Raw genomic sequence first — 14,344 nt, 5'->3', positions numbered from 1 at the left:
AATGTAAATAGAGTAAAAAAAGTAATAATGTAAATAGAGTAAATAAAGTAATAATGTAAATAGAGTAAATAAAGTAATAATGTAAATAGAGTAAATAAAGTAATAATGTAAATAGAGAAAGGTATAAGTAAATAAAATATAAAGTAAATAAAGTAAATAGAGTAAATCGAGTAAATCAAGTGAATCGAGTATATATATATATATATATATATATATATATATATATCTATATATATATATCTATATATATATATATATCTATATATATATATATATAATTAAAATTGTATAGATAGTACATAAATAATTCTATATACAATTGTATATACAAGCAACACACACACGCACCCACACACACACATATTGATACAATTCTATATATAATTGTATATACAAACCACACACACACGCATACATATATAAAAATAAATAAAATAAATAATTAAAGTAAATAAACTAATTTAAGTAAATAGAGTAAATATAAATAGAGTTAATATAGAAGATAATGTTAATAAAGTAAATAAAATAAATAAAGTAACAAATATATAAATAAAGTAAATGAAGTGAAATAAATTATATCATGTAAATATAGTAAATAAAATGTAAGTTTATAATGTAAATACAAATATATATAACTGTATATACAAACCACACACACATATACGCACACACACACCCACAAATATATATTAAATTATTAATAAAGTAAATAAACTAATTAAAGTAAATAGAGCAAATATAAATAGAGTAAATATAGTTAATAGGGTAAATGAAATAATAATGTAAATAGAGTAAAGAAAGTTATAATGTAAATAGAGTAAATGAAGTAATGATGTAAATAGAGTAAAAAGAGTATGGTATAAGTAAATAAAATATATAGTAAATAAAGTAAATAAAGTAGATAAAGTAGATAAATTAAATAAAGTAAACATAGGCACATTTGTCACCAGTTTCGAACAATGTGAAATATATATATGTTTTGATGACAAATATATCCTTACTCTATGAGATCTGTATTGAGAAGCCGGATCTCGAAAAGACTCTGTTATATGAAGTTGAACGACAAAGACCAATGAATGTATATATATATATATATATAAATAAAATTGTATAGATAGTACATAAATAATTCTATATACAATTGTATATACAAGCAACACACACGCACACGCACGCACACATATAGATAGAATTCTATATATAATTGTATAATACAAACCACACACACGCATACATATATATATATATAAAAAATAAATAAATAAAGTAAAGAAACTAATTACAGTAAAAAAAGTAAATAAAGTAAACAAAGTAAGCAAAGCAAATAACGTAAATAACATAAATCAAGTAAATCAAGATAATCAAGTAAATAAAGTAAATAAAGTTAATAAGGTAAATATAATAAATAAGGTAAATAGATTAAATTGAGTAAATAGAGTAAAACGAGTAAATATAATAAATGGAGTAAATACGAAGAGAAAAAAATACGAAGTAAAATTCTGATGTGGACATATACCATGAATTTTACGTTAGCAATTTAAGACGTGTAGTATTAAATAATGTGATGTCCTTCGATAAACCGACAAGAGATATGGATATTCCAGCTCTGCTTTCTCATTGATGTAGTAGTTACTCCTTGAAGTATAGTCTATACATCCTCACCCTACACAATTCACAGTGGTAAGTCGATCATATATCTTCGAGGTGGTTGCAGGTATTTTCTTCCAGTTCATCTTCATTGAGAAATTACGAGTTCACAGTGGTGGATTAACGATGGAAGGTCGATCAAATATCTTGGAGGTGGTTGCAGGTATTTTCTTCCAGTTCATCTTCAGGCTGCCGAGAAACGAGATTATATTACTCAAAAATATTGAAGCAAGCTTTGGATATGGGTTCCTCTCGTACATCTATGTTGAAGTATTTTTTAAAGTATTTTAGGACTATTAATCAATGCGTCATTTAGGAACAAATTTATCTGGTACTGACCTAGACTACTTTATACTATGGAGACTGGGTAGTAGATGGCAGAGTTTCTGGTGGCTGCTAGCGGTCACTTCATCTGGCGGAGGCTGCAATCGGTCACTTCATCAAGTGGAGGCTGCAAGCAATCACTGCATCTGGCGGAGACAACAAGCGTTCAGTTCATCGGGCGGAGACTACAACCCTTTCAGTTCATCTGGCGTTGGCTGGTGATTGGTGGCTGGTGCAGGTAATTCGTGGTTGGTGGATGGAGAAATAAACTTCGAACTTGGAACTAGATGAGAACAATCAATCATTTCTATTTAACATAATGCATTTATATGTTATGTAAACACGCATAAAATTCGCACAATAATCTATAGTAAAATCAATTGCAATACAAACACACATAAGTAATAATTATTTTGCTCATGGCAAAAGGCTAGTGGCTGGTGACTAGTGGTCGGTGGATGGTGCCATATTTTATTTTACTTAAAACACTCAACAAAATATATAGTAAATTCATTGAAATACAAACACACATACTTTATTTCTCTTTTGCACGTGCAAAAATGCCGGTGACTTGTAGCTGGCGGCTGGTAGTCGGTGGCAGCTGGAGCTTGATGATGGTGGTATTTGGTGGTTGGTGACGCCTGGAGGAAGGTGGCTGGTGGTCAAAGATGATGGGGCTTGTCGATGGTGGTATTTGGTGGTTGGTGGCTGGGAACGCCTGGAACATCTATATAATATAAACTAGAAACGAACAATTAGGGATTTCTTTAACTAAATGATGTCATACCCAGTCATACCCAAGACACAAATTATTGCAATACAAACACCCATAAGTTATTACTCTTTTGCTTGGTGCAGAAGGCTGGGGAAGGTAGCTGGTGAGTTGTGGAAGGGATGGTTGGTGGTATTAGTGGCTGGGAACGTCTGACACATCTATAAAATATAAACTAGAAACGAACAATCAGGCATTTCTTTAACTAAATGATGCAATATGTTTTTTTTTTAACACTCTTCAAATTGGCATATAAATATTTAAATCATTGCAATACAAATACACATACGTTATTACTCTTTTGCTCGTGGCAAAATTTTCTTTCGCTTTCCTAGATTTATCTGTCCAAGAATCGTTCTGGTCAATGGCAATAACACGCAAATTCTCAATTGAATGATTTTGGAGATTGAAGTGATTTGCAACAGGTTGGTAGATCTTTTTTGTTTTGATCGCCGATCTATGTTGTGTCATTCTCATTCTAAGAGTGGGTTTTGACTCTCCTATGTATTGCAAGTTACAAATATTGCAGTAGATGAGGTAAATGACATTTTTGGATAGGCAGTTAATTTTGTGCCGAATTTGGAACGTGCGTTTGGTTTGGTTGCTCTGAAAGGCCCCGGTCGAATCGACAAGTACGCACGTTTTGCAATTTTGTGTACAGGGCGATGATCCTGTAGTTTCTGTTTTGCTTTCCCCTAATGGGGTGTCATCCCGAAAGGATGCCCGAACTAAGATATCCCGTAGGTTGCTGGGTCTTTTAAAAGCGATGACAGGTAATTCTGGGAATACTGATTTCAGGCGTTCGGTGCCTTGAAGTAGGTGAAAATTCTTCTGAATGCCAGAATATTAGCCAGTGGTGGGAGACCAGGGTGGAATTCAGTAACCAATGGTACCCTTTTGGAACTGGTTTGACGAGTTTTGTACGTCAATGTTTCGGTACGGGGTTTGCTTTTAGCCTTTTTGATGGCATTTTCAATAGTACCCCGAAAATACTGTCTATTTAGGAGGTGTTGTGACAGTTCTTTAGTGCGTGAATCAAAATCGGAATATTTCTGGTACAGTGACGTGGATGGCAACTGCTTGGTAAGAGTTAGTTGTGCTTGTTCGTGGGTTTATTGAACAAGTCTGTTTTGAGTGAACCATTTTGTAGGGTCACGGTGGTGTCCAGAAAGTGAACGCCATGTCCAGAAAAATCAGCAGTGAATTTGATAGTGTGATGAAACGAGTTTTAGATTTGCCTCACCATGGGTCCATATCATAAAGATATCGTCAATGTAACGTAACCACGTGTGTGGTTTCAAGTTTTGTCGAGATAAAAATTCTTTCTCGAGGTTTCCCATAAAGATGTTGGCAAAAGACGGTGCCATTTTGGTACCCATTGCGGTGCCATGAATTTGGAGGTAGTGTTTGTTGCCAAATACCAGATTATTGTAAGTCAAGATAAGTTGCATTAATCAGGCATTTCTTTAACTAAAATGATGCAATATTTTTTTTTAAACACTCTACAAATTGGCATATAAATATTTAAATCATTGCAATACAAATACACATACGTTATTACTCTTTTGCTCGTGGCAAAATTTTCTTTCGCTTTCCTAGATTTTTCTGTCCAGGAATCGTTCTGGTCAATGGCAATAACACGCAAATTCTCAATTGAATGATTTTGGAGATTGAAGTAAATGAAGGTTGCAACAGGTTGGTAGATCTTTTTTGTTTTGATCGCCGATCTATGTTGTGTCATTCTCATTCTAAGAGTGTGTTTTGACTCTCCAATGTATCGTAAGTTACAAATATTGCAGTAGATGAGGTAAATGACATTTTTGGATAGGCAGTTAATTTTGTGCCGAATTTGGAACGTGCGTTTGGTTTGGTTGCTCTGAAAGGCCACGGTCGAATCGACAAGTAAGCACGTTTTGCAATTTTGTGTACAGGGCGATGATCCTGTAGTTTCTGTTTTGCTTTCCCCTAATGGGGTGTCATCCCGAAAGGATGCCCGAACTAAGATATCCCGTAGGTTGCTGGGTCTTTTAAAAGCGATGACAGGTAATTCTGGGAATACTGATTTCAGGCGTTCGGTGCCTTGAAGTAGGTGAAAATTCTTCTGAATGCCAGAATATTAGCCAGTGGTGGGAGACCAGGGTGGAATTCAGTAACCAATGGTACCCTTTTGGAACTGGTTTGACGAGTTTTGTACGTCAATGTTTCGGTACGGGGTTTGCTTTTAGCCTTTTTGATGGCATTTTCAATAGTACCCCGAAAATACTGTCTATTTAGGAGGTGTTGTGACAGTTCTTTAGTGCGTGAATCAAAATCGGAATATTTCTGGTACAGTGACGTGGATGGCAACTGCTTGGTAAGAGTTAGTTGTGCTTGTTCGTGGGTTTATTGAACAAGTCTGTTTTGAGTGAACCATTTTGTAGGGTCACGGTGGTGTCCAGAAAGTGAACGCCATGTCCAGAAAAATCAGCAGTGAATTTGATAGTGTGATGAAACGAGTTTTAGATTTGCCTCACCATGGGTCCATATCATAAAGATATCGTCAATGTAACGTAACCACGTGTGTGGTTTCAAGTTTTGTCGAGATAAAAATTCTTTCTCGAGGTTTCCCATAAAGATGTTGGCAAAAGACGGTGCCATTTTGGTACCCATTGCAGTGCCATGAATTTGGAGGTAGTGTTTGTTGCCAAATACCAGATTATTGTAAGTCAAGATAAGTTGCATTAATCAGGCATTCCTTTAACTAAAATGATGCAATATTTTTTTTTTAAACACTCTACAAATTGGCATATAAATATTTAAATCATTGCAATACAAATACACATACGTTATTACTCTTTTGCTCGTGGCAAAATTTTCTTTCGCTTTCCTAGATTTATTTGTCCAAGAATCGTTCTGGTCAATGGCAATAACACGCAAATTCTCAATTGAATGATTTTGGAGATTGAAGTGATTTGCAACAGGTTGGTAGATCTTTTTTGTTTTGATCGCCGATCTATGTTGTGTCATTCTCATTCTAAGAGTGTGTTTTGACTCTCCAATGTATCGTAAGTTACAAATATTGCAGTAGATGAGGTAAATGACATTTTTGGATAGGCAGTTAATTTTGTGCCGAATTTGGAACGTGCGTTTGGTTTGGTTGCTCTGAAAGGCCACGGTCGAATCGACAAGTAAGCACGTTTTGCAATTTTGTGTACAGGGCGATGATCCTGTAGTTTCTGTTTTGCTTTCCCCTAATGGGGTGTCATCCCGAAAGGATGCCCGAACTAAGATATCCCGTAGGTTGCTGGGTCTTTTAAAAGCGATGACAGGTAATTCTGGGAATACTGATTTCAGGCGTTCGGTGCCTTGAAGTAGGTGAAAATTCTTCTGAATGCCAGAATATTAGCCAGTGGTGAGAGACCAGGGTGGAATTCAGTAACCAATGGTACCCTTTTGGAACTGGTTTGACGAGTTTTGTACGTCAATGTTTCGGTATGGGGTTTGCTTTTAGCCTTTTTGATGGCATTTTCAATAGTACCCCGAAAATACTGTCTATTTAGGAGGTGTTGTGACAGTTCGTTAGTGCGTGAATCAAAATCGGAATATTTCTGGTACAGTGACGTGGATGGCAACTGCTTGGTAAGAGGTAGTTGTGCTTGTTCGTGGGTTTATTGAACAAGTCTGTTTTGAGTGAACCATTTTGTAGGGTCACGGTGGTGTCCAGAAAGTGAACGCCATGTCCAGAAAAATCAGCAGTGAATTTGATAGTGTGATGAAACGAGTTTTAGATTTGCCTCACCATGGGTCCATATCATAAAGATATCGTCAATGTAACGTAACCACGTGTGTGGTTTCAAGTTTTGTCGAGATAAAAATTCTTTCTCGAGGTTTCCCATAAAGATGTTGGCAAAAGACGGTGCCATTTTGGTACCCATTGCGGTGCCATGAATTTGGAGGTAGTGTTTGTTGCCAAATACCAGATTATTGTAAGTCAAGATAAGTTGCATTAATCAGGCATTTCTTTAACTAAAATGATGCAATATTTTTTTTTAAACACTCTACAAATTGGCATATAAATATTTAAATCATTGCAATACAAATACACATACGTTATTACTCTTTTGCTCGTGGCAAAATTTTCTTTCGCTTTCCTAGATTTTTCTGTCCAGGAATCGTTCTGGTCAATGGCAATAACACGCAAATTCTCAATTGAATGATTTTGGAGATTGAAGTGATTTGCAACAGGTTGGTAGATCTTTTTTGTTTTGATCGCCGATCTATGTTGTGTCATTCTCATTCTAAGAGTGTGTTTTGACTCTCCAATGTATCGTAAGTTACAAATATTGCAGTAGATGAGGTAAATGACATTTTTGGATAGGCAGTTAATTTTGTGCCGAATTTGGAACGTGCGTTTGGTTTGGTTGCTCTGAAAGGCCACGGTCGAATCGACAAGTAAGCACGTTTTGCAATTTTGTGTACAGGGCGATGATCCTGTAGTTTCTGTTTTGCTTTCCCCTAATGGGGTGTCATCCCGAAAGGATGCCCGAACTAAGATATCCCGTAGGTTGCTGGGTCTTTTAAAAGCGATGACAGGTAATTCTGGGAATACTGATTTCAGGCGTTCGGTGCCTTGAAGTAGGTGAAAATTCTTCTGAATGCCAGAATATTAGCCAGTGGTGAGAGACCAGGGTGGAATTCAGTAACCAATGGTACCCTTTTGGAACTGGTTTGACGAGTTTTGTACGTCAATGTTTCGGTACGGGGTTTGCTTTTAGCCTTTTTGATGGCATTTTCAATAGTACCCCGAAAATACTGTCTATTTAGGAGGTGTTGTGACAGTTCGTTAGTGCGTGAATCAAAATCGGAATATTTCTGGTACAGTGACGTGGATGGCAACTGCTTGGTAAGAGGTAGTTGTGCTTGTTCGTGGGTTTATTGAACAAGTCTGTTTTGAGTGAACCATTTTGTAGGGTCACGGTGGTGTCCAGAAAGTGAACGCCATGTCCAGAAAAATCAGCAGTGAATTTGATAGTGTGATGAAACGAGTTTTAGATTTGCCTCACCATGGGTCCATATCATAAAGATATCGTCAATGTAACGTAACCACGTGTGTGGTTTCAAGTTTTGTCGAGATAAAAATTCTTTCTCGAGGTTTCCCATAAAGATGTTGGCAAAAGACGGTGCCATTTTGGTACCCATTGCGGTGCCATGAATTTGGAGGTAGTGTTTGTTGCCAAATACCAGATTATTGTAAGTCAAGATAAGTTGCATTAATCAGGCATTTCTTTAACTAAAATGATGCAATATTTTTTTTTAAACACTCTACAAATTGGCATATAAATATTTAAATCATTGCAATACAAATACACATACGTTATTACTCTTTTGCTCGTGGCAAAATTTTCTTTCGCTTTCCTAGATTTTTCTGTCCAGGAATCGTTCTGGTCAATGGCAATAACACGCAAATTCTCAATTGAATGAATTTGGAGATTGAAGTAAATGAAGGTTGCAACAGGTTGGTAGATCTTTTTTGTTTTGATCGCCGATCTATGTTGTGTCATTCTCATTCTAAGAGTGTGTTTTGACTCTCCAATGTATCGTAAGTTACAAATATTGCAGTAGATGAGGTAAATGACATTTTTGGATAGGCAGTTAATTTTGTGCCGAATTTGGAACGTGCGTTTGGTTTGGTTGCTCTGAAAGGCCACGGTCGAATCGACAAGTAAGCACGTTTTGCAATTTTGTGTACAGGGCGATGATCCTGTAGTTTCTGTTTTGCTTTCCCCTAATGGGGTGTCATCCCGAAAGGATGCCCGAACTAAGATATCCCGTAGGTTGCTGGGTCTTTTAAAAGCGATGACAGGTAATTCTGGGAATACTGATTTCAGGCGTTCGGTGCCTTGAAGTAGGTGAAAATTCTTCTGAATGCCAGAATATTAGCCAGTGGTGGGAGACCAGGGTGGAATTCAGTAACCAATGGTACCCTTTTGGAACTGGTTTGACGAGTTTTGTACGTCAATGTTTCGGTACGGGGTTTGCTTTTAGCCTTTTTGATGGCATTTTCAATAGTACCCCGAAAATACTGTCTATTTAGGAGGTGTTGTGACAGTTCTTTAGTGCGTGAATCAAAATCGGAATATTTCTGGTACAGTGACGTGGATGGCAACTGCTTGGTAAGAGTTAGTTGTGCTTGTTCGTGGGTTTATTGAACAAGTCTGTTTTGAGTGAACCATTTTGTAGGGTCACGGTGGTGTCCAGAAAGTGAACGCCATGTCCAGAAAAATCAGCAGTGAATTTGATAGTGTGATGAAACGAGTTTTAGATTTGCCTCACCATGGGTCCATATCATAAAGATATCGTCAATGTAACGTAACCACGTGTGTGGTTTCAAGTTTTGTCGAGATAAAAATTCTTTCTCGAGGTTTCCCATAAAGATGTTGGCAAAAGACGGTGCTATTTTGGTACCCATTGCGGTGCCATGAATTTGGAGGTAGTGTTTGTTGCCAAATACCAGATTATTGTAAGTCAAGATAAGTTGCATTAATCAGGCATTTCTTTAACTAAAATGATGCAATTTTTTTTTTTAAACACTCTACAAATTGGCATATAAATATTTAAATCATTGCAATACAAATACACATACGTTATTACTCTTTTGCTCGTGGCAAAATTTTCTTTCGCTTTCCTAGATTTTTCTGTCCAGGAATCGTTCTGGTCAATGGCAATAACACGCAAATTCTCAATTGAATGAATTTGGAGATTGAAGTAAATGAAGGTTGCAACAGGTTGGTAGATCTTTTTTGTTTTGATCGCCGATCTATGTTGTGTCATTCTCATTCTAAGAGTGTGTTTTGACTCTCCAATGTATCGTAAGTTACAAATATTGCAGTAGATGAGGTAAATGACATTTTTGGATAGGCAGTTAATTTTGTGCCGAATTTGGAACGTGCGTTTGGTTTGGTTGCTCTGAAAGGCCACGGTCGAATCGACAAGTAAGCACGTTTTGCAATTTTGTGTACAGGGCGATGATCCTGTAGTTTCTGTTTTGCTTTCCCCTAATGGGGTGTCATCCCGAAAGGATGCCCGAACTAAGATATCCCGTAGGTTGCTGGGTCTTTTAAAAGCGATGACAGGTAATTCTGGGAATACTGATTTCAGGCGTTTGGTGCCTTGAAGTAGGTGAAAATTCTTCTGAATGCCAGAATATTAGCCAGTGGTGGGAGACCAGGGTGGAATTCAGTAACCAATGGTACCCTTTTGGAACTGGTTTGACGAGTTTTGTACGTCAATGTTTCGGTACGGGGTTTGCTTTTAGCCTTTTTGATGGCATTTTCAATAGTACCCCGAAAATACTGTCTATTTAGGAGGTGTTGTGACAGTTCTTTAGTGCGTGAATCAAAATCGGAATATTTCTGGTACAGTGACGTGGATGGCAACTGCTTGGTAAGAGTTAGTTGTGCTTGTTCGTGGGTTTATTGAACAAGTCTGTTTTGAGTGAACCATTTTGTAGGGTCACGGTGGTGTCCAGAAAGTGAACGCCATGTCCAGAAAAATCAGCAGTGAATTTGATAGTGTGATGAAACGAGTTTTAGATTTGCCTCACCATGGGTCCATATCATAAAGATATCGTCAATGTAACGTAACCACGTGTGTGGTTTCAAGTTTTGTCGAGATAAAAATTCTTTCTCGAGGTTTCCCATAAAGATGTTGGCAAAAGACGGTGCTATTTTGGTACCCATTGCGGTGCCATGAATTTGGAGGTAGTGTTTGTTGCCAAATACCAGATTATTGTAAGTCAAGATAAGTTGCATTAATCAGGCATTTCTTTAACTAAAATGATGCAATATTTTTTTTTAAACACTCTACAAATTGGCATATAAATATTTAAATCATTGCAATACAAATACACATACGTTATTACTCTTTTGCTCGTGGCAAAATTTTCTTTCGCTTTCCTAGATTTTTCTGTCCAGGAATCGTTCTGGTCAATGGCAATAACACGCAAATTCTCAATTGAATGATTTTGGAGATTGAAGTAAATGAAGGTTGCAACAGGTTGGTAGATCTTTTTTGTTTTGATCGCCGATCTATGTTGTGTCATTCTCATTCTAAGAGTGTGTTTTGACTCTCCAATGTATCGTAAGTTACAAATATTGCAGTAGATGAGGTAAATGACATTTTTGGATAGGCAGTTAATTTTGTGCCGAATTTGGAACGTGCGTTTGGTTTGGTTGCTCTGAAAGGCCACGGTCGAATCGACAAGTAAGCACGTTTTGCAATTTTGTGTACAGGGCGATGATCCTGTAGTTTCTGTTTTGCTTTCCCCTAATGGGGTGTCATCCCGAAAGGATGCCCGAACTAAGATATCCCGTAGGTTGCTGGGTCTTTTAAAAGCGATGACAGGTAATTCTGGGAATACTGATTTCAGGCGTTCGGTGCCTTGAAGTAGGTGAAAATTCTTCTGAATGCCAGAATATTAGCCAGTGGTGGGAGACCAGGGTGGAATTCAGTAACCAATGGTACCCTTTTGGAACTGGTTTGACGAGTTTTGTACGTCAATGTTTCGGTACGGGGTTTGCTTTTAGCCTTTTTGATGGCATTTTCAATAGTACCCCGAAAATACTGTCTATTTAGGAGGTGTTGTGACAGTTCTTTAGTGCGTGAATCAAAATCGGAATATTTCTGGTACAGTGACGTGGATGGCAACTGCTTGGTAAGAGTTAGTTGTGCTTGTTCGTGGGTTTATTGAACAAGTCTGTTTTGAGTGAACCATTTTGTAGGGTCACGGTGGTGTCCAGAAAGTGAACGCCATGTCCAGAAAAATCAGCAGTGAATTTGATAGTGTGATGAAACGAGCTTTAGATTTGCCTCACCATGGGTCCATATCATAAAGATATCGTCAATGTAACGTAACCACGTGTGTGGTTTCAAGTTTTGTCGAGATAAAAATTCTTTCTCGAGGTTTCCCATAAAGATGTTGGCAAAAGACGGTGCCATTTTGGTACCCATTGCAGTGCCATGAATTTGGAGGTAGTGTTTGTTGCCAAATACCAGATTATTGTAAGTCAAGATAAGTTGCATTAATCAGGCATTCCTTTAACTAAAATGATGCAATATTTTTTTTTTAAACACTCTACAAATTGGCATATAAATATTTAAATCATTGCAATACAAATACACATACGTTATTACTCTTTTGCTCGTGGCAAAATTTTCTTTCGCTTTCCTAGATTTATCTGTCCAAGAATCGTTCTGGTCAATGGCAATAACACGCAAATTCTCAATTGAATGATTTTGGAGATTGAAGTGATTTGCAACAGGTTGGTAGATCTTTTTTGTTTTGATCGCCGATCTATGTTGTGTCATTCTCATTCTAAGAGTGTGTTTTGACTCTCCAATGTATCGTAAGTTACAAATATTGCAGTAGATGAGGTAAATGACATTTTTGGATAGGCAGTTAATTTTGTGCCGAATTTGGAACGTGCGTTTGGTTTGGTTGCTCTGAAAGGCCACGGTCGAATCGACAAGTAAGCACGTTTTGCAATTTTGTGTACAGGGCGATGATCCTGTAGTTTCTGTTTTGCTTCCCCTAATGGGGTGTCATCCCGAAAGGATGCCCGAACTAAGATATCCCGTAGGTTGCTGGGTCTTTTAAAAGCGATGACAGGTAATTCTGGGAATACTGATTTCAGGCGTTCGGTGCCTTGAAGTAGGTGAAAATTCTTCTGAATGCCAGAATATTAGCCAGTGGTGAGAGACCAGGGTGGAATTCAGTAACCAATGTTACCCTTTTGGAACTGGTTTGACGAGTTTTGTACGTCAATGTTTCGGTACGGGGTTTGCTTTTAGCCTTTTTGATGGCATTTTCAATAGTACCCCGAAAATACTGTCTATTTAGGAGGTGTTGTGACAGTTCTTTAGTGCGTGAATCAAAATCGGAATATTTCTGGTACAGTGACGTGGATGGCAACTGCTTGGTAAGAGGTAGTTGTGCTTGTTCGTGGGTTTATTGAACAAGTCTGTTTTGAGTGAACCATTTTGTAGGGTCACGGTGGTGTCCAGAAAGTGAACGCCATGTCCAGAAAAATCAGCAGTGAATTTGATAGTGTGATGAAACGAGTTTTAGATTTGCCTCACCATGGGTCCATATCATAAAGATATCGTCAATGTAACGTAACCACGTGTGTGGTTTCAAGTTTTGTCGAGATAAAAATTCTTTCTCGAGGTTTCCCATAAAGATGTTGGCAAAAGACGGTGCCATTTTGGTACCCATTGCAGTGCCATGAATTTGGAGGTAGTGTTTGTTGCCAAATACCAGATTATTGTTGGTCAAGATAAGTTGCATTAATCAGTAGAGCTGATATTATTTCACCCATAATTGGGACCCTAAGCAGGTACTCATGCCCCGGGTCAGGGCACACCTGGGAGCAATAGTGGCTAAGGGGCAGCTCCACACTCCCCAGAACCTCAACTTTCCCAAGTCAAGGCCCCACTACTGGATGTAGTTTAGAGTCATACCCAGGACACAAATCATTGCAATACAAATACACAAACGTTATTACTCTTTTGCTCGTGGCAAAAGGCTGGGGGAAGGTAGCCGGTGAGTTGTGGAAGGTGGTATTGCTGGCTGGGAACGTCTGAAACATCTATAAAATATAAACTAGAAACAAACAATCAGGCATTTCTTTAACTAAATGATGCAATATGTTTTTTTAAACACTCTTCAAATTGGCATAAAAATATTTATATCATTGCAATACAAATACACCAACGTTATTACTCTTTTGCTCGTGGCAAAAGGCTGGGGGAAGGTAGCCGGTGAGTTGTGGAAGGTGGTATTGCTGGCTGGGAACGTCTGAAACATCTATAAAATATAAACTAGAAACGAACAATCAGGCATTTCATTAACTAAATGATGCAATATGTTTTTTTTAAACACTCTTCAAATTGGCATATAAATATTTAAATCATTGCAATACAAATACACATACGTTATTACTCTTTTGCTCGTGGCAAAAATCTGGGGGAAGGCAGCCGGTGAGTTGTGGAAGGTGGTATTGCTGGCTGGGAACGTCTGAAACATCTATAAAATATAAACTAGAAACAAACAATCAGGCATTTCATTCACTAAATGATGCAATATTTTTTTTTAAACACTCTTCAAATTGGCATATAAATATTTAAATCATTGCAATACAAATACACAAACGTTATTACTCTTTTGCTCGTGGCAAAAATCTGGGGGAAGGTAGCCGGTGAGTTGTGGAAGGTGGTATTGCTGGCTGGGAACGTCTGACACATCTATAAAATATAAACTAGAAACAAATAATCAGGCATTTCATTAACTAAATGATGCAATATGTTTTTTTAAACACTCTTCAAATTGGCATATAAATATTTAAATCATTGCAATACAAATACACAAACGTTATTACTCTTTTGCTCGTGGCAAAAGGCTGGGGGAAGGTAGCCGGTGAGTTGTGGAAGGTGGTATTGCTGGCTGGGAACGTCTGAAACATCTATAAAATATAAACTAGAAACAAAAAATCAGGCATTTCATTAACTAAATGATGCAGTATGTTTTTTTAAACACTCTTCAAATTGGCATATAAATATTTAAAT

At 37.3% G+C, this 14,344-nt stretch overlaps 1 long non-coding RNA gene across 4 annotated transcripts; it reads right to left on the bottom strand.

Annotated features, from left to right (window-relative positions):
- Positions 1 to 214: 214 nt before the first annotated feature.
- Positions 215 to 13,954, bottom strand: LOC139960329 (uncharacterized). Of its 4 annotated transcripts, none has more exons than XR_011790471.1 (4): positions 13,940 to 13,954; positions 2,506 to 2,712; positions 1,987 to 2,254; positions 216 to 1,836 (listed from the first exon to the last, which is right to left on the bottom strand). It is a non-coding gene; the product is annotated as an uncharacterized lncRNA (long non-coding RNA). The 4 variants fall into 4 exon arrangements; XR_011790470.1 differs by lacking the exon at positions 13,940 to 13,954 and adding an exon at positions 13,714 to 13,728; XR_011790469.1 differs by lacking the exon at positions 13,940 to 13,954 and adding an exon at positions 13,495 to 13,509.
- Between the last annotated feature and the right edge of the window lie 390 nt (positions 13,955 to 14,344).

The sequence above is a fragment of the Apostichopus japonicus genome, chromosome 19 (assembly GCF_037975245.1).
Source record: "Apostichopus japonicus isolate 1M-3 chromosome 19, ASM3797524v1, whole genome shotgun sequence".
Classification (NCBI taxonomy): Eukaryota; Metazoa; Echinodermata; class Holothuroidea; order Aspidochirotida; family Stichopodidae; genus Apostichopus; species Apostichopus japonicus.
Note: the sequence above shows the minus strand (reverse complement) of the source record. Positions and strands in the feature narration are given on the sequence as shown.